The 19895-nt window shown below is 44.8% G+C and overlaps 1 non-coding gene across 1 annotated transcript; it reads right to left on the bottom strand.

Moving 5' to 3' along the window:
- Positions 1 to 1538: 1538 nt before the first annotated feature.
- On the bottom strand, positions 1539 to 1612 carry Trnas-uga (transfer RNA serine (anticodon UGA)). The gene has a single exon. It is a non-coding gene; the product is annotated as a tRNA-Ser (tRNA).
- Between the last annotated feature and the right edge of the window lie 18283 nt (positions 1613 to 19895).

Genomic DNA, 19895 nt, shown 5'->3' with positions numbered 1-19895 from the left:
GGAAAAGTTTATGACGAAATGACTGGACGATCAATTAACACCAGGAACAAAGAGCATAAGCGACATTGCAGGTTGGGGCAGGTGGAGAAATCGGCCGTGGCAGAGCACGCACAGAGTGAGACCGACCATGTAATAAAATTCGCCGACACGGAAGTTCTGGCTGTAGAGAAGCACTATCACACGCGCTTGTTCAGAGAAGCTGTAGAAATACAAAAACATGTGAAAAGTTTCAACAAGAAAGAGGAAAGCCTTAAAGGTAAACGGAACCTGGCATCCCGTACTGCAGCGAACGACCGTCGCAGGTAGCAAGAGGAGAACCCCACCGGAAATGACCGCGGAGAAGCCCTCGGATGTTAACGCGCCAAGTTCTTACGGTCTGCGGCCGCGAGCTCGGCTCCAGTTCACCACCGGCAATGGAGGGTGAAGCTTTGACAATGCCAGCCACTCGTGCTGGCGAAACGTCAGTAAAATCATTAGCCGAACGTCGGCCGAAGACCCGAGACAGAAGCCAATAGGCAGTTTGTCAACAAGTGGCCACGAAAGCCTTAAAAATCTTGTATCTTTCCTTCCATCACGACTGTCACTTACCCTGAAGAGAAAAAAATTGTATGTGCAAGCGCATGTCTGTGTATTGTGCAAACTTTGTTTTTTCGTGTGAGTAATTCCGTTGAAAACGTGTTGAAATTTTGTTGTTCATACAAAAACAAGCCCAACACCTACCACTAGGAAAATTCGGAAAAAATATATTAGCCGAGCATTGTGGCACCACGGTAATGGCGCTGAATTCATATTCCGGAGGGCAGTGCTTGAATTCTCTTCGAAGCATCACGATTTAGGTTTTCCGTGGTTTCCCGAAATACCTAAGGCAACTGTGAGAATGGTTCCTTTGAAAAGGGCATGGGCGATTTCCTATATATCCCGTTTTTTGATGTTGATACCCCTATCGGGCACCTCCCCACGTGGCGGATAGGGGAAAGCTTCCTAGATATAGGTGGTACTGGGGAAATGAAATACCCAAGGGCGGACCAAAAACCAACAAAAAACACAAACCCAATGGTGTCTGTTCAGCATCTGGTGGCCAGTGGTCAGCGTCTGTTCCACTAGTTGAGGTGGCTGTACTAAAACCTTCTCGAATTCAAAAATCGAGTCGTACACCTGTGGTCTCAACAGAGACCACCACAAAAATCAAAATTCAGCTTGAATGCATGACGGAAAAGACGACCACAGAGTCACTAGCCAGGCACCAGTCGGTAGACTGGATTCACCTGATCATCGGATGCTGGGGGATCAGGGACACCATGCGGAGAAGAATCGGAGCTCGTCAAAGACTTCTAACTCTCTCAAAACGAAACGTAAAAACTTTATTGGCACAATTAATGATAACACCCTCACTATCACAGGCAAATTAAAGCAACTCACCAACACAATGGGAAAATTTGACCTGAAAATCACTGCGCTGCAAGATTCAAATGATTGAGATTTTCACTCTGCAGTGGAGTGTGCGCTGATATGAAACTTCCTGGCAGATTAAAACTGTGTGTATCGACCGAGACTCGAACTCGGGACCTTTGCCTTTCATGGGCAAGTGCTCTACCAACTGAGCTACCGAAGCATGACTCACGCCCTGTCTCACAGCTTCACTTCTGCCAGTATCTCGTCTCCTACCTTCCAAACTTTACAGAAGCTCTCCTGAGAACCTTGCAGAACTAGCACTCCTGAAAGAAGGGATACTGCAGGGACACGGCTTAGCCACAGCCTGGGGTATCTTTCCAGAATGAGATTTTCACTCTGCAGCGGAGTGTGCGCTGATACGAAACTTCCTGGCAGATTAAAACTGTGTGCACCGACCGAAACTCGAACTCGGGACCTTTGCCTTTCGCGCGCAAGTGCTCTACCAACTGAGCTATCGAAGCACGTGCTTCGGTAGCTCAGTTGGTAAAGCACTTGCCCGCGAAAGGCAAAGGTCCCAACTTCGAGTCTCGGTCGGTGCAACAGTTTTAATCTGCCAGGAAGTTTCAAGATTCAAATGGCTCTAAGCACTATGGGAACTAACATCTGAGGTCATCAGTTCAAAAATGGTTCAAATGGCTCTGAGCACTAAGGGACTTAACTCCTGTGGTCGTCAGTCCTCTAGAACTTAGAACTACTTAAACCAAACTAACCTTGAGAGGTGACAGAAGCCCCCTCTCATATTTCTATCTTACTCTAATTCCATTTTCCTCTCTAATTGCGTGTGGTGAAAAGTTGCTATTCCTTCACATGTGGACTTCCCACGTAGCGTCTCTCGTCACCCGGGTGGTCCGGTGACAGGCGGGCTCTTCTGATCTTGAAAGGGTTAAGCCGACGGGTGTGGGGGAGTCGAGTGAATGCTTTCCAGACGCTGACATTGTCATAATAGCGGCGGAGACACGCCCGCATGGGCCTGAAGGAGCGGCTGGGCTAGAGATTCCGTTACTTCGCAGAAACTTAGCGAAAACACTTTCTGGCAGGCTACCGGCGAGGCGTGGGAATGACTTGTGTTCCCAAGCAGTCTTGGCGGGAAAATTCCCGCGTTTTCTGCAAAATCGTAACTGTGATTGGCTTGCTCAGGGCATAACTCTGTGACGTAGCAAAATCGGTGCAGAAGTTGGCGCCAAGAATCTCCATTGGTGGAACGGTAGCGCTTCGGCAATAGAGTGGAATTTTCCGCCGATTTTCGAGTTGCTGATTGGAACGTTTAACCACGGCCACTGTCGTGGGGGCGGGAATGTTCTGTGTTCGGCTTGTACGGGTGGTCTTGAGGGTAGTCGGCTCTCGCCTTTCGGTCGTAGTAGGTTACAAGACTGAGCTCTCGCTGCTCTGGACAACCTGCCTTCTGTTGGCTGTCTAATATACATTTATTTGATTATAACTGTTTAACGAAGTTGCTGAAGTTTCGACTTTAACGTAACATTCCGAGTACAGTTGGCAATTGAGTGTTCTGCATACAAGCGGCCTATGTTGTCTGTCTTGGGCAGTTTTGGCTAATATTGACTGTATTGGAGTTACTGTGTGACTTCGCTTGTTAAAATCAATCACTGTACCGTCAGTGATTGTGTGGAGAGCCTTCTTCGTCTCCCTCAGAGGCGCATTTGTATTGATACGAAGTCTTTAGTCTGGAACAACCAGACCGGGACAATTTGCTTCAGGCTATACTCGCGATATTATCATCACCACGACGGGACGTCGAAGCAACCAGCCATCGCTTCCGGTACGCCAGATCGTGTCCTTGCAGTTAAAAAGACAGCTTGATAATGTATGTCCGCAGCACCGGCAGATTAGGTAATTTGCACTGTGATAATCAGAGCTCAGCAGAGCGCGCCTGTTCGTCTTTTTCTAACTTGTTTCTGTCTTGGGTGTTCATTGTCTGAGTTCTCACTACTGTAGCAACAATTAATGTTGGGTTGGTTGTGTGTTTTCTCTTAAGATTTGAGTTGCAAGGGATTGGCTCCACATACCACTTCGTCATAAATGTCACAATCTAGTTTATGGACAACTTCACCTTCACAGCATTTATTTGAGTATACAATTTGATCCATTTTGATGTATTGTAAATGTTTCATGTGTTTTGTTTATGATTTTGAGTTTAGTCATAATAAATCAAATTGTTATTTTGGACAGAACTTTCATTCTGTTAATCGGTAGAGCAACCCTTTCATTTCTCACTGTTGCTGAAACTTTCCTCTATTTAATTAATGTCTATCAAATTAAATTATTGCAGGTGTCAAACTCTTTTCTACCCCACTTGCAGGGTCGATTACAGTCAGTTCACGTTTCTTTTTAATCCATGTGCAACATCAAAAGTCGCAGTTAGAATAGGGGGGGGGGGGGGGCTTAGAGCATCATTTATATATGAAGATTCTCGAAAAATTTAGTGTTAAATACACTACTAGCCCCTGCACCTCGCATAAAATGGCGACCCTTAGCCTCAGATCTTTCTTGTGAATCACTGATAAGCAAACAGTATCCTTAGTAGGAACATTCAAATTTTTTTCTCTACTTTTTTTTTATAGTTTAATACCCAAGTTGTTTTTCTTATAGTTCCGTGATTAGTTTTTTTAAGTAGCGGCGCATGATTACTGTTTTTGTTTTCAGCGTATATATTTGTTTGTTTGTTCATTGTTTTGTGTGTTTCTTTGATGTAGTATCCGCACCACATAACATTTTGTCGGGTTTGTGTGCAGTTTCTGTACCACAACAAATCGTGCATTTAATTACTGCTTTGGAACGGCGTTGTTGAAATTTTATGTCTATGTGGAAAAATATATGGAGTAGATTATTTTTATTGTGCATTGTAGATAAATTAGTTTTTCATGAATGATCACGAGAAGTAAGGCACGACTATTATCCAGCGAAGCTAAAACAAAAGAGGATAGCATAATGGATGAAGGGCACTTTACTGACGAGGATAAGTTCGGAGATGAGATGGGCACATTTTTAGCAGGACAGGACGACAGGGTCATTGATGAGGACGGTGATTTGGACGCGATCTTAGAGCAACGTCGCGGCCGTGATTATGATAGTGAGGTAGAGGATAAAACAGAGACAGGCACACAGGTCGAGAGGGCAGCAGAAGTTTATAATCAAACGAACGAGAGCAGACAGGGGTCAGCTCGGTCACGTCAGAGCTCTAGCGCCCAGGTGTCCAGAGTTACATCGCCCATGTTTGAAGAGGATCAAAAAGATGACATAAACCCAATACTGAGCTTCCTACGATCAATGAAAGAAGAAGCTGACGAACAGCGTAAGAAGGAGAAGGAAGAAGCTGAGAAATAGCATAAGAAGGAGAAGGAAGAAGATGATGAACAGCGTAAGAAGGAGAAGGAAAAAGCTGAGAAACAGCGTAAGAAGGAGAAGGAAGAAGATGACGAACAGCGTAAGAAGGAGAAGAAAGAAGCTGACGAACAGCGTAAGAAGGAGAAGAAAGAAGCTGACGAACAGCGTAAGAAGGAGAAGGAAGAAGCTGACGAACAGCGTAAGAAGGACACTGAGGCAATAATTTCGCATATAGGAGAAATTCGAGAGGAATTACTAACAATAAAGAAAGAATGTGGAGAAGTAAAACAAATGTCAATGGCTGCACAAAAAGTGGCAGGCCTGGCCAAAACGGCAGCAATATGGGCAATGAAAGTCGCGGAAGCAACTTCTAAACTCGCAGGGCGCTTGCGACGTACAACACAATCCCACTCAAAATCCCTAGCGTTCTTAAAAACTCAAGGTAATATCGCGGTTGCGAACACCACGAAACGAATGGAAGAAGTAGAGAGTCGGATAGCAAAACTAGAGCAAAACGGGCACCCGAGCACTGCGCGTTCGGATACCAATGATGGAGTACACAGAATTGTGTCTCCGAGGAAAAGCCTGCGGCGCTCTAGCCCAATGACCGAGTGCGGAACTAACAATGCACACGCAGAAACAGCGAGTAATAGCTCCAATAATTGTTGCCCACTTAGGAGAGTGAATTCTGAGTGCCACTTCCACTGTGATACAGAGGTAGCACATCACAGTTATCAGCAAGATAGAACAGGACACTCAGCAGACGGGCAAGTATCGGAAATGAGTGACAACACCAGTGCGAGGATCAGACAGGATTTTGATCACAATCACTTCCTGTCGATACCAAAATTCTGGAAGTTCAAAGAAAATGGATGGTCGATGCATCCAAAGAGCTGGGTGATGCAGTTTATAAATTCATTACCGGCATCATGGCCAACCCAGGCAAAATTAGAATTCATGTGTGGACACATCGAAGGCCAAGCCGCGGAAAAGATGCGGGGTGTGGCAGTGACGTGTCGGACTTATCAGGAATTTGTTGGTGCATTCCTGCGGACCTACTGGTCAAAGGAAACGCAAGACAGGATTAAAGAGGAAATAATATTTTGTCCTGAACTGGAAGTGTCCGGGCATAGGAGCGCAACCAAATTTCTTGATGATTTACTCAAGAAGAATCAATTTTTAGATAGTCCATATAGCAACGGAGAAATCATTAAATTTTGCTTTTCCAAATTGTCAGTTAGGTACCAACAGACACTTCTCGGGAAGTGTGGATCTGACATAGACGCATTCAAGAGTCTGTTGCGCGAATTCGAAGTAGTCTTTGATAAACAAGACGCAAAGGACAGGAAGAAGGGGCAAAGTAACAAATACCACGGGCCAGGAAGGGAAGATGACAACAGATCGCATAATCGCACTGTTCAGTTAGGAAACCAGGGTTACGGAAGTCAAGGTTATGCTATTCAAGGTTATGGAAACCAGAGACACGGAAACCAGAACGTCAGGGAACAGGGTCAATCTAGACAAGGAATTTGGGATAGGAGGAATAACGAACGGCAAAGCGACCGTAATTGGAGACAGCGATACCAAGGACAACAGTGGAGCCAGGAGATTGAACTAGACCCGCAAATCCTAATGCACGTCAGAGGAGGGGGAGCTCACAAGGGATTGACGCCAGACTAGTGCGAACACAGTGTAAGTAGGCTGTTTATGCTTTCTTATTGGCAACGTTACGTAGCGCTCTGTATGAAAATCACTGGCTGTGCTGTGTGCAGTCTGTGGCTAGTTTGCATTGTTGTCTGCCATTGTAGTGTTGGGCAGCTGGATGTTAACAGCGCGTAGCGTTGCGCAGTTGGAGGTGAGCCGCCAGCAGTGGTGGATGTGGGGAGAGAGATGGCGGAGTTTTAAAATTTGTAAGACTGGATGTCATGAACAGCTATATACATTATGACTTTTGAACACTATTGAGGTACATACGTTGTTTGTTCTCTATCAAAATCTTTCATTTGCTAACTATGCCTATTAGTAGTTAGTGCCTTCAGTAGTTTGAATCTTTTATTTAGCTGGCAGTAGTGTCGCTCGCTGTATTGCAGTAGTTCGAATAACGAAGATTTTTGGTGAGGTAAGTGATTTGTGAAAGGTATAGGTTAATGTTAGTCAGGGCCATTCTTTTGTAGGGATTTTTGAAAGTCAGATTGCGTTGCGCTGAAAATATTGTGTGTCAGTTTAAACACAGTCATGTACAATTGTTCAAAGGCAACAGGCCGCCGGAATTTCGCACGTAATCTCGGACCTGGCCAACTACGGATGATAAATTACGAAGATTTATCAGAAATCCTGCTCGAAGAACATAAAACAACTCTTCGACAGGATCGGCAGCCTCTTATCACAGTAGCAATAGCTGAAAAGAGTATGAATGCGATGATAGATAGTGGAAGCTACATAACAGCAATATCTGAGGCAGCATACAAGAGGTGCTCTCAGGAGGTGGACTGGCCTGCCCTATCGGTTGAGAAAACCAAAATAAAAGGGGCATTAGCGGGTAAATGTACGGAGGTCACCCAACAAACAAGACTGGAATTCTCCTGCCAAGGACACAAAATAGAGTCTAACTTCTGGATCGTGCCAAATCTGGCGGTCGACATGATAATAGGAACGGACTTCCTAAATGAGCATGAAGCGATAGTTGATCTTGGACGAGGTGAAGTGGTTTTGAGGAAAGGGAATCCCGTCCACATTAAGTTCGACGACCAGATGATCCCAGCTCAACTACCGTCTAACTGTGTACGGATAAACTATGCGTGTCTGAAAGACAGAAAGGAAGAACAGGTCGACGTTGCGGGTAGGGGAGAGGACACGGATGAGAATGAAGTCGGAATAATGGGAGAAATAAAGGAGAAAATAGGAGAAAAAGTGGAAGCAATAAAGAATATAAGGTGCGACCACCGCAAAGAACTTCATAAATTACTAGTAGAACATGCGGAGGTTTTCGTTCCCAAGACAGGATCAATAAAGAACTTCCAATATGAATTCCGTGTACGTCCGCACAACCAGTTTCGTGTGCCACCCTACCCAATCCCCTTGGCATATCGACAGAAAGTAGCAGCTGAAATTACGCGAATGCTGAGAGAGGGAATAATAGAACCTACGGCTTCAGCCTATAATAACCCGTTAAGAGTAGTCGAGAAGGCAGATGGTAGTATTCGTTTAGTCTTGGACTCGCGACAAATCAATACCATAATAGAACCCGAAACAGACAGACCGGAACGATTAGAGGAACTCTTACAAAACTTCCATGGAATATCAATCTTCTCATCAGTTGGTCTAAAATCGAGTTTCTGGCAGATCGAGTTCCACCCAAATTGCAGACAGTACACAGCCTTTTTAGCATTTGGAAGATGTTACCGGTTTCGTCGTCTACCATTTGGTTTGAACATTTCGTCTGCCGCATTCATTCGGGGGCTGGACGGCATACTAAGCGGTAATTTGAAACGTCATGTCACCAGCTATGTGGACGATTTGCTGATCTCGGAGAAATCTTGAGGAGAGCACAATGCTGTCCACGGTGAACTCCTTGCGACATTCAAGGAATACGGAGTGACTATCAATATCGAAAAATCGAATTTTGGGACGTCCTCTGTCAAATTTCTAGGACATGTCATCACGGGTGAGGGCATTGCGCCAAATCCCGAAAAGATTTAAGCGATTGAAAAGTTTCCCATTCCTACGACAGAGAAGCAGTTAAGGGGGTTCTTAGGGATCATAAATTTTTACAACCGCTTTATACATGTCAAAACTCAGAGCAGTCCTAGGTTGCATCAACTTAAAGGAAAGAAGATTCCTTGGGAATGGGATGAAGCGGCCGAATCCGAATGTAAAGCATTAAAATTCGCATTATTGCAAGCACCCATCCTCTCACACCATAATTTAGCAGAAGAGCTTTGTATAGTAACGGACGGTTCATACTCTGGTCTGGGTGTCATGGTGTTCCAAGACTATGTACATGAAGGAAACAGGGTGTGGAAGACAATTACGTTTGGTAGCAGAGTACTAGCCAAGAGTGAGAGGAATTACTCAGTAACCGAGTTAGAGGCGCTGGCTATTGTATGGGCGTTTGAAAAATTCAGATACCTTCTGTTCGGTCGCAAGACTTGGGTCTACACAGACCACAAGGCACTCGAGTTTCTGATGACTGCAAAGCTTAATCACAGGCGGCTCATTAGGTGGGCATCATATCTTCAGCAGTACAATTTTTCGATAGAATATATCCCTGGCAGTCAGAACATTATTGCAGACGCCTCATCGCGGTCACCGATCGGACTTGAGCACAACATGGAAGAAGATCTGGAGGAAAATCACTACTGCCTTTTCTATATGCAGAAAGTAGCCTTTGAAAATTTTATTACCTGTAGTATGCAGGACCTCAAGAAGGAGCAAGACAAGGACCCTGCCCTAGTGTTATTGAAACAGAAATGGATAGACAGAAGACAAGCCACCGTCGGGCAGTTCTACCTCTTGCGGAAAGGCATAATTTTCCACCTAAATTATGCCAATGACACTGAATGGGGGGTATGCATCCATGAACACCTAATAAACGAGGTAATATGGCATACTCACCTCAGCTATGGACACGTCGGACCACGCAAGTGCAATCTCAAGCTAAGGACCATGTGTTACTTTCGAAACATGGAGCGTCGTATTCGGAGGGTACTGTCGGTGTGTAAAGACTGCCAAAAGGCTAAGCACACCACTGTGAGCATGCAGGTATCATTATACCTAATCGTACCGACCAAATTAAGACAATTAGCAGCAACAGATTTGATGGAGCGTTTGCCAAGAACAAGAAGAAGATATACTTACGTATTAGTGTTTGTTGAACTAACGTCCAAATACGTTACCTTTACGGCACTCAAGAGGGCGACAGGACGAACTGTATCACGAGCCCTAATCCGGGATTTCCTACCACAGGTTGGTCATGTGAGTAGAATTATTTCTGATAACGGGCCACAGTTTAAGTCAAAAACATGGAAGGAGACGTTGCGTCGATGTAAAATTGATCCCATTTTTATATCTTCACACCATCCGAGCTCGAATGCTGCAGAACGGGTTATTAAGGAACTCAGAAACTTGTGCCGGTTGTATGTAACAAACAGCACACGACATGAGACGTTTTCCTTAAAGACTTCCAGGAGGTGATCAATGAGGCACCCCATGGGATAACAAAATTGGCACCCATTACAGTACTGAAAAACCGGATTCCTAAGGACTTGATAAGCGAGGTCGTAAACTTACCACCAAGGGCGCTAACGCAGCACCAAGCCATAGTGGGTCTGGCTCTCAAGAGGATACGGGCTGCAGCAGAGGTCAGGAAGAGACGTGCCGACGGGGGAGCTCGTATACGACACTTCCAAATTGGACAAAGGGTGCTCGTGAAGTCTTTCCGACTCTCTAATGAAATGCCAAAAATTCTATTCTGTTTACAACGGCCCGTACCGTATAAGGAGAGCAGCTCACCACAATGCTTATGAATTGGAGACGCTGAAAGGAAAGAAGTCCATAGGACTCCACCACATCTCTCACATAAAGGAGTTCGTGGAATAGTAGTAGTGTAAGTGGTGTACACAGTAGAATGGGCAAATACATGAACCTAGCTACAGTAGTAGTGTAAGTGGTGTACATAGTAGAATAGGCAAATATATGAACCTTTCTTCGGGGAACAATAATCATTGCATCAATACATTAAGATTGCCAAAGTATTAACACGCTGCGTTGTCTCGCATAAGAATTTACTGCTGCTATCCTTTTTTTGTTAATGTTCGCGACTTCCAATGTCGATGGAGTAGGAGACACTACCTTTCCATGAGCAATGTTTTTGTCCTTTCCTGTCTGGTGTCCATGTTGAGGGATAATGATGAGTGAGGAGATGTCGCACAAACGGGCGCATACAAGAACGTGCTTTTAGAAGCGTTCTGAGAAGTCGTGATACGCTCTATAGCGGCCACAACCAGTTCGTGAGACGTTCATACCAATGCTTGCAGGCACGCAACAGTGCACTGCAAGTTTGTGGTATATTGCGTGATTTCGAGGGTGAATATGGGCAGTATAGTTTTTACAGTGATGCACCAGCATCGTTGTCTTGCAAGTCGGGGTGAACCTGTGAGCGTTTGACTCCAACGGTGCCCTAGATGGTAGAAATGCGGGCATAAAGCCTACCATGCCTATGTGCTGGTTGGGGATTGAGCATGCTGCTTGCGACTGTCACAGATGAATAACCAGGGAATTATACTTGGATATTCGTGACATACTGTGTAGCTGGCGTGTGGTGGGCGACTGAATCCTCAACAGGAACCAGTCTTGGCTTGGTCATATTACATCGCCTCTGGAAAGGTGCACTTTCATTGCTAAAACTGCATCACATACAAAATTAAGTTCAACTATAAATTTATTGTCTTGTATAGCCATGGCTAACACAGTCTCCGGAGTTTCATTGAGGCGTAATGAAAACTCGGCGGTCATGTCGTACGGCGCGCACATCACTGTCGTCAATAGCGGCGAGCAGCGAGACATCTGAACGTAACAGGAATTATGTAAGAGTATTGTATAAGGTAAAATAAATAAATAAATAAATAAAAAAAGGAGAGTACTATATACTAGGATAAGTTAAACTTTAGGATTTAACAATAACTAGATCCTTAATATTGTGGGGGTTTTCTACCATAAGTGTTTGGTGCGTGCCTGTTGGGATGCTATTTTCCAGGTCACCAAACCACAGACCCCGAGTGGAGGGACAACGGGCGAGCGAATGTAGAATAGTTGCATGTTCTTTATAACTCAGTAAAACTTCCACCTGCATAATAACATAATTTATTCAAAAGATGTAGAATGTAGATCGTTGGCAATTGGTAGTTAACTCTTGAGCATGTCTACTGTCGCTCTATATAAGTAATAGTAATATTAGTGCAGGCCCGCACATTTAGTTGTTCATCCAGTATAGCGTCACACACCACGTACAGTAGTGAGATCGGTCTCTACACAAATATCAAGATAGATTATTCTCATGTCTAGATTAGATGCACCAAGATTTTGTTATAATGATAGCCGTAGATTGATAACTATAAAATTAAAATAAGAGTGTCTGAAATGACAGACCATCAATTTATCGTTATGTAAATTTATTATAACATAGAAGGTCATGGGAAAAAGTTAGGCATAAGATTTTTGTCAGAACTGTGCAGATGACAGGAATCGTGGCAATGCAGAGGCCAGGCGGAGCAAAAACAAGAGGTCATCGGCTACCTGCAAGAAGGGGAGCGTCAGCGCGCCACCTGACGAGAAGGGTGCGGGAGCGTCCGGTCCTACAAGCTGTCAGTCACCGGGCCGTATACCTGAGGGATTAGGCGGCAGACAGCCCTCGCCGGGCCACAAGCGAAAGTGTGGCTGGCCATTGACACTGACACACGACCAACATGCAACAGCCAGCTAGCTCTCCGGACGCGGCAGCCGTTTGGAGGGATTCCCTGCGGCAGACCACGTTGTCGTGAGTACACGAAGATCACATAAGGTGTCAAAACCTGCACCTCATGTGCCTCAGGACAGAAAGGGACGCTATATACTCACCTGTTTGAGTTTTTACAACTCACTACCATTGGCCGATCTGCATACACAAAGCAGTATCATGCCACAAACTCTAACAAATGAATTGTCCCATTTCTAACTTCTCCTCTCACGTAGAGAGCAGTTGTAGCAATCGTCGCTCCTAGTTCGATCCTGTCTGGATGACCTCACACACTTGTGGAGTCACTCCACATGCCATCATCCCTCGTCAAACTGCAATATTGGGAAATGTAAAGTACTGTCCAGGGAGAGAAGAGATCTGGACTGGTGATGTATCCCAACTAGTAGATCTCAGAGACAATTAATCGACGTGAGGAGAGCCTATCTCTATGTCTTCCTACTGTACTGCCGTGATCATATGCGTGGATCTTGCTGCAATCTCAACAGCGTACTGCAGATGCTTCAGCACACCCTATTGCTGATGCAACAGCGTAGCAACAACAGCCGACGTTTAGCCCTATGTGATGTCAGTCATGTGGCCCCATCCCAAAAGACCCACTCCGATGCTCAAGACATGGAACCATGTGCATCAATGCATATGACTCAACATACCAACCCCCTCAGAGAAACTAACAAATTTGTGAAGTGCTTCGAATATTTCCAGCAATGTGATTTAGTGCCTCATTCTCAGCACAGTCGTGAACATCGTGCAATGTGCAAGCACAACTTGACACCCCATGAACCTTGTTTTTTTTTTTCTTAAATTTCTTTCTCTAGTGTTGTTTTTGTAATGTATGTTATACCTTGTATGTCTTTGTGAATTTGCACTGTAATTCTTATGTAAGTGATAGAGTAGGGCGCACAAATTACAAATTACTGTATTGTTCTCTACACCATGTTTTTTTTTTGGTATTCTGAATTTTTTGTTGTGTGTATGCAAGCAGTGTGCCTGAAGTCCCCATAAACTGAAGCAGATACCACCACTGTCATTGTGAATGGACCATCAGTTCAGGGAACATTTTGTAAAGGTTATTCTTGCTGCAGGGAGACAGAATGAATCGGAGGTTGTAATTAGATTCTGAAAGCTCACAAAGAGATTATTAACCTAAATATTATCATGTGTGATTGAGTTCAGGTTAGTTTAATGATTGAAATTGTTGTAACATCTTGGGCATTTAATTGCAGAGCACTCCAACTCTGATTGTAAAGAATAAACTGCTCCATATTTGGCTCACGTGCCCGGACCATATTTAGAGCGTGAATGTCTGTGTGAAGCGGTGTTTGGAAGGGGCTCCCTGGGTATGGATGTGTGATGTGAGCGTTAGAGTTCCCCATTAAGAATGTGAAGTTGGCTACATCTTAAATAATCCTCCCTCCATGAGCTGCATTTTTCAGATGCAGTGATTTTTTTTTTTTATGGAGTGCGGCATGTGGAGTTAGTTTGCAAGATTGTTCTTGGGCGATTGACTCACTACCTTGCTCCTAAGTGAGCCAACCGCTCACCTATTACAATCTAAAATGGTGTAGGGATTATGGGAGGTGGCAGAAGCCTCCTCTCATATTTCTATATTACTCTAATTCCATTTTCCTCTCTAATTGCGTGCGGTGAAAAGTTGCTATTCCTTCACACATGGACTTCCCACGCAGCGACTCTCGTCACCCGGGTGGTCCGGTGACAGGCGGGCTCTTCTGATCTTGAAAGGGTTAAGCCGACGGGTGTGACGGAGTCGAGTGAATGTTTTCCAGACGCCGACATTGTCATAATAGTGGCGAAGACACGCCCGCATGGGCCTGAAGGAGCGGCTGGGCTAGAGATTCCGTTACTTTGCAGAAACTTAGCGAAAACACTTTCTGGCGGGCTACCGGCGAGGTGTGGGAATGACTTGTGTTCCCAAGCACCCTGGGCGGGAAAATTCCGGCGTTTTCCGCAAAATCATAACTGTGATTGGCTTGCTCAGGGCATAGCTCCGTGACGTAGCAAAATCGGTGCAGAAGTTGGCGCCAAGAATCTCCATTGGTGGAATGGTAGTGCTTCGGCAATAGAGTGGAATTTTCCGCAGGTTTTCGAGTTGCTGATTGGAACGTTTAACCACGGCCACTTTCGTGGGGGCGGGTATGTTCTGTGTTCGGCTGGTATGGGTGGTCTTGAGGGTAGTCGGCTCTCGCCTTTCGGTCGTAGTAGGTTACAAGACTGAGCTCTCGCTGCTCTGGACAACCTGCCTTCCGTTGTCTGTCTAATATACATTTATTTGATTATAACTGTTTAACGAAGTTGCTGAAGTTTCGACTTTAACGTAACATTCCGAGTACAGTTGGCAATTGAGTGTTCTGCATACAAGCGGCCTATGTTGTCTGTCTTGGGCAGTTTTGGCTAATATTGACTGTATCGGAGTTACTGTGTGACTTCGCTTGTTAAAATCAATCACTGTACCGTCAGTGATTGTGTGGAGAGCCTTCTTCGTCTCCCTCAGAGGCGCATTTGTATTGATACGAAGTCTTTAGTCTGGAACAACCAGACCGGGACAATTTGCTTCAGGCTATACTCGCGATATTATCATCACCACGACGGGACGTCGAAGCAACCAGCCATCGCTTCCGGTACGCCAGATCGTGTCCTTGCAGTTAAAAAGACAGCTTGATAATGTATGTCCGCAGCACCGGCAGATTAGGTAATTTGCACTGTGATAATCAGAGCTCAGCAGAGCGCGCCTGTTCGTCTTTTTCTAACTTGTTTCTGTCTTGGGTGTTCATTGTCTGAGTTCTCACTACTGTAGCAACAATTAATGTTGGGTTGGTTGTGTGTTTTCTCTTAAGATTTGAGTTGCAAGGGATTGGCTCCACATACCACTTCGTCATAAATGTCACAATCTAGTTTATGGACAACTTCGACTTCAGAGCATTTATTTGAGTATCCAATTTGATCCATTTTGATGTATTGTAAATGTTTCATGTGTTTTGTTTATGATTATGAGTTTAGTCATAATAAATCAAATTGTTATTTTGGACAGAACTTTCATTCTGTTAATCGGTAGAGCAACCCTTTCATTTCTCACCACGTTACTGAAACTTTCCTCTATTTAATTAATGTCTATCAAATTAAATTATTGCAGGTGCCAAACTCTTTTCTACCCCACTTGCAGGGTCGATTACAGTCAGTTCGCGTTTCTTTTTAATCCATGTGCAACATCAAAAGTCGCAGTTAGAATAGGGGAGGGGGGGGCTTAGAGCATCATTTATATATGAAGATTCTTTAAGAATTTAGTGTTAAATACACTACTAGCCCCGGCATCTCGCAACCTAAGGACATCATACACGTCCAAGCCCGAGGCAGGATTCGAACCTGCGACCGTAGCAGCCGTGTGGTTCCAGACTGAAGCGCCTAGAACCACTCGGCCACAGCGGCCGGCCACTGCAAGAGATATGATTCATGGATGATGGACACTTAAACACAGAAAATTACAGGATCTACAAGGTAAACCTTCCATAGAAGTAAGAGACAAACTACCACTTTTCGGAACTGGATTCGCCGTACACACTTCTGTGCTCGACTCAGTTATTGAATTCACTTCTCCCAATGAAAGAGTCTCCCTGCTTACAGTAAAATCAGCTAATAAAGCCTACACTTTTATCAATGTGCACGCCCCCACAAATCACCACAATAAAATCGACCCTGAAACAGTGGGCAATTTCTGGGAAACACTTGAAGAAACAACAAAAAAATACCTAGGCAACATGTGAAAATCTTATTAAGCTGGCTTAACGCGCAGTTAAGCAAGGAAAAAAATTCAGAGATACCACTGACCCCCCTCACCAAACACAAACGTACCGACTTCTGCAGAACCTTCGGACTTAAAATCACGAGTACTCAATTTCAAAAACCTGCACATAAATTAACCACATGGAGATCACCCTGTCTAAGACCATGTCGCAATTTCCAAGGAAAACATAAAAGAAATTCTAAACGTCAGAACCCGCAAAGGTGGCTTTCAATCAGATCATCATCTTCGCCAAATAAAAATAAAATTCCAACCTAACAGAATGCTAAAAAGGCCACCCAAAAGTACCAAACCAGATCCGGAATATCCGAAACTCAACAAAGAAAAACCATCATGCAAATCAATCAGGAAAATTCAATAGACTGGAAGAAACTAACAAAGAAAATTCAGGAAGCCAGCAAGTAAGGACTACCTCCTCGCACCAGGAAACATCGCTGGTGGAACGCAACCTGCGATCAGGCAGTCGACAACCGAAGAACTGCGTGGAAAGAATTTAGTAGTCACAAAAGTGAAGAAAACAGGGAGAACATTCTGAAAACCCAAAAACAGACCTCAAAAATAGTTAGAAAAGAGAAACGCGGATAGAACAACATTAGACTCGGTGAAATCAAGCATGATATCATCAAAAATAATACAAGAAATATCTATAAGACCTTCAAAGAAAACTTTCAGGGATACCTAGCGCCTAGATTGTGCTTCAAAAAACCCGATTGTTCTTTGGAAACGAATACGAAAAATAACTGCAAAATCTTAGCCCAATATTTCAGTTCCCTCCTCAACGGCTAACCACCCCAAGAAAAACTTGTCTTCGCTTCTTCAGTATACACACACCCAGACTCATATGCCCCGGATCTCGAGGAAATTATGGAATAGTCAAAAAGTTGAAAAATAACAAAGCACCAGGAGAAGATGGGATCATTACTGAATTCTGGAAACGAAACGATCCTATACTTATGCAGAAACTACATCATATAATATCAGATACATGGATGGCGGAGCAAATACCAGAGGAATGGAAATGCGCTCTAATTCACACGCTACACAAAAAGGTCTACAAGACAGACATTAACAATTACAGAGGAATTTCCCTGCTCCCAGTCGCTTACAAAATACACTCCTGGAAATGGAAAAAAGAACACATTGACACCGGTGTGTCAGACCCACCAGACTTGCTCCGGACACTGCGAGAGGGCTGTACAAGCAATGATCACACGCACGGCACAGCGGACACACCAGGAACCGCGGTGTTGGCCGTCGAATGGCGCTAGCTGCGCAGCATTTGTGCACCGCCGCCGTCAGTGTCAGCCAGTTTGCCGTGGCATACGGAGCTCCATCGCAGTCTTTAACACTGGTAGCATGCCGCGACAGCGTGGACGTGAACCGTATGTGCAGTTGACGGACTTTGACCGAGGGCGTATAGTGGGCATGCGGGAGGCCGGGTGGACGTACCGCCTAATTGCTCAACACATGGGGCGTGAGGTCTCCACAGTACATCGATGTTGTCGCCAGTGGTCGGCGGAAGGTTCACGTGCCCGTCGACCTGGGACCGGACCGCAGCGACGCACGGATGCACGCCAAGACCGTAGGATCCTACGCAGTGCCGTAGGGGACCGCACCGCCACTTCCCAGCAAATTAGGGACACTGTTGCTCCTGGGGTATCGGCAAGGACCATTCGCAACCGTCTCCATGAAGCTGGGCTACGGTCCCGCACACCGTTAGGCCGTCTTCCGCTCACCCCCCAACATCGTGCAGCCCGCCTCCAGTGGTGTCGCGACAGGCGTGAATGGAGGGACGAATGGAGACGTGTCGTCTTCAGCGATGAGAGTCGCTTCTGCCTTGGTGCCAATGATGGTAGTATGCGTGCTTGGCGCCGTGCAGGTGAACGCCACAATCAGGACTGCATACGACCGAGGCACACAGGGCCAACACCCGGCATCATGGTGTGGGGAGCGATCTCCTACACTGGCCGTACACCACTGGTGATCGTCGAGAGGACACTGAATAGTGCACGGTACATCCAAACCGTCATCGAACCCATCGTTCTACCATTCCTAGACCGGCAAGGGAACTTGCTGTTCCAACAGGACAATGCACGTTCGCATGTATCCCGTGCCACCCAATGTGCTCTAGAAGGTGTAAGTCAACTACCCTGGCCAGCAAGATCTCCGGATCTGTCCCCCATTGAGCATGTTTGGGACTGGATGAAGCGTCGTCTCACGCGGTCTGCACGTCCAGCACGAACGCTGGTCCAACTGAGGCGCCAGGTGGAAATGGCATGGCAAGCCGTTCCACAGGACTACATCCAGCATCTCTACGATCGTCTCCATGGGAGAATAGCAGCCTGCATTGCTGCGAAAGGTGGATATACACTGTACTAGTGCCGACATTTTTCATGCTCTGTTGTCTGTGTCTATGTGCCTGTGGTTCTGTCAGTGTGATCATGTGATGTATCTGACCCCAGGAATGTGTCAATAAAGTTTCCCCTTCCTGGGACAATGAATTCACGGTGTTCTTATTTCAATTTCCAGGAGTGTACTTTCCAAAGCACTTTTAAACAGGATAGAATCCCAAGCAGATCCACCAATTTGTGAATAACGGGCCGGATTCAGTGGAGGACGACCATCTGCGGAACAGTTTTGGTGCTTAAAGACGATATTACAAATGAAAAAATGCAGAAACACACTAATTCAATTCATCGACTTCAGGAAAGCATACGATTCAGTGGAAGAATCATGTAAGAATTTGGGATCGACCGAAAGACACGAAAAATCAGGGAACAGACACTTACAGGAACAACATCCAAAGTGAAATTCATGGGCGAAATATGACAACCGACCCCTTTGAAATCAAAACTGGAGTCCGATAGAGGGACGGCCTATCCCCAGTGCTTTTCAATACTGTTCTAGAAAAGATCATCAGGGAATGGTAATCTCATATCAAGGGCATCCTAATTAGTATCGAGAAAGAGAAACGAATTAAAGTCAAGTGCCTTGCTTTCGCTGACGATATTGCAACTATCACCAATAACAGAATAGAAGAGATTAACGTAGTAGAAAAACTACATGAAATTTCAAAAAAAACTGGACTACAGATATCTTATGAAACAACCAAATATATGGAAAGACAGCCAGAAAATAAATCCCTTTTAATCACAAAACATGATAAAATTGCACAAGTCTACCATTTCAAATACCTCGGATAAATTATATAGTCCTCAGGATTAAACCGAATCGCCAATAAACAATTTATCTCCAAGCTACAGAAGGCCTACAAGCTAACATGGACGCATTACAACAAGAAGTGCATTTCGGCAGACGTAAAATTAAGGCACTATAGAATAGTGATTCTTCCAGAAGCAGTCTACGAAGCTGGAACAATGGGGATTGATGGTCATTCAAAAATTAGGGAAATAGAAAAGCAAGAAAGAAAAATTCTCAGGAAGATCTGAGGTGCAATCAACAAAAACGGCATTTGGGTGAAGAAACCACAAAACGAGCTCTATATAAAGACCAACGCATTTATAGACGAAAGCAGAAAACGCAGAGCCAAATTTTATAAGCATATCTACAGGATGGAAGACTCCAGAACAGCAAGGAAACTTTTCGATATTATAATAAAGAGTAAAAGCAGCACAGAATGGCTGAAAGAATGTCATATATTCTTTCTTTTGTTTCCATTCTCCTTATTATTTCGGTGTTCCTTATTTTCTCTTTCCTGGAGATTCTTGCCGATCTTCTGCAGTAGTCCATCTCTAGAGGTTGTAATTTTTTTAT

This window comes from Schistocerca serialis, chromosome 3, assembly GCF_023864345.2.
Source record: "Schistocerca serialis cubense isolate TAMUIC-IGC-003099 chromosome 3, iqSchSeri2.2, whole genome shotgun sequence".
NCBI classification, from domain to species: Eukaryota; Metazoa; Arthropoda; class Insecta; order Orthoptera; family Acrididae; genus Schistocerca; species Schistocerca serialis.
The sequence above is the reverse complement of the archived record's forward strand: the minus strand, read 5'-3'. Positions and strand labels throughout refer to the sequence as shown.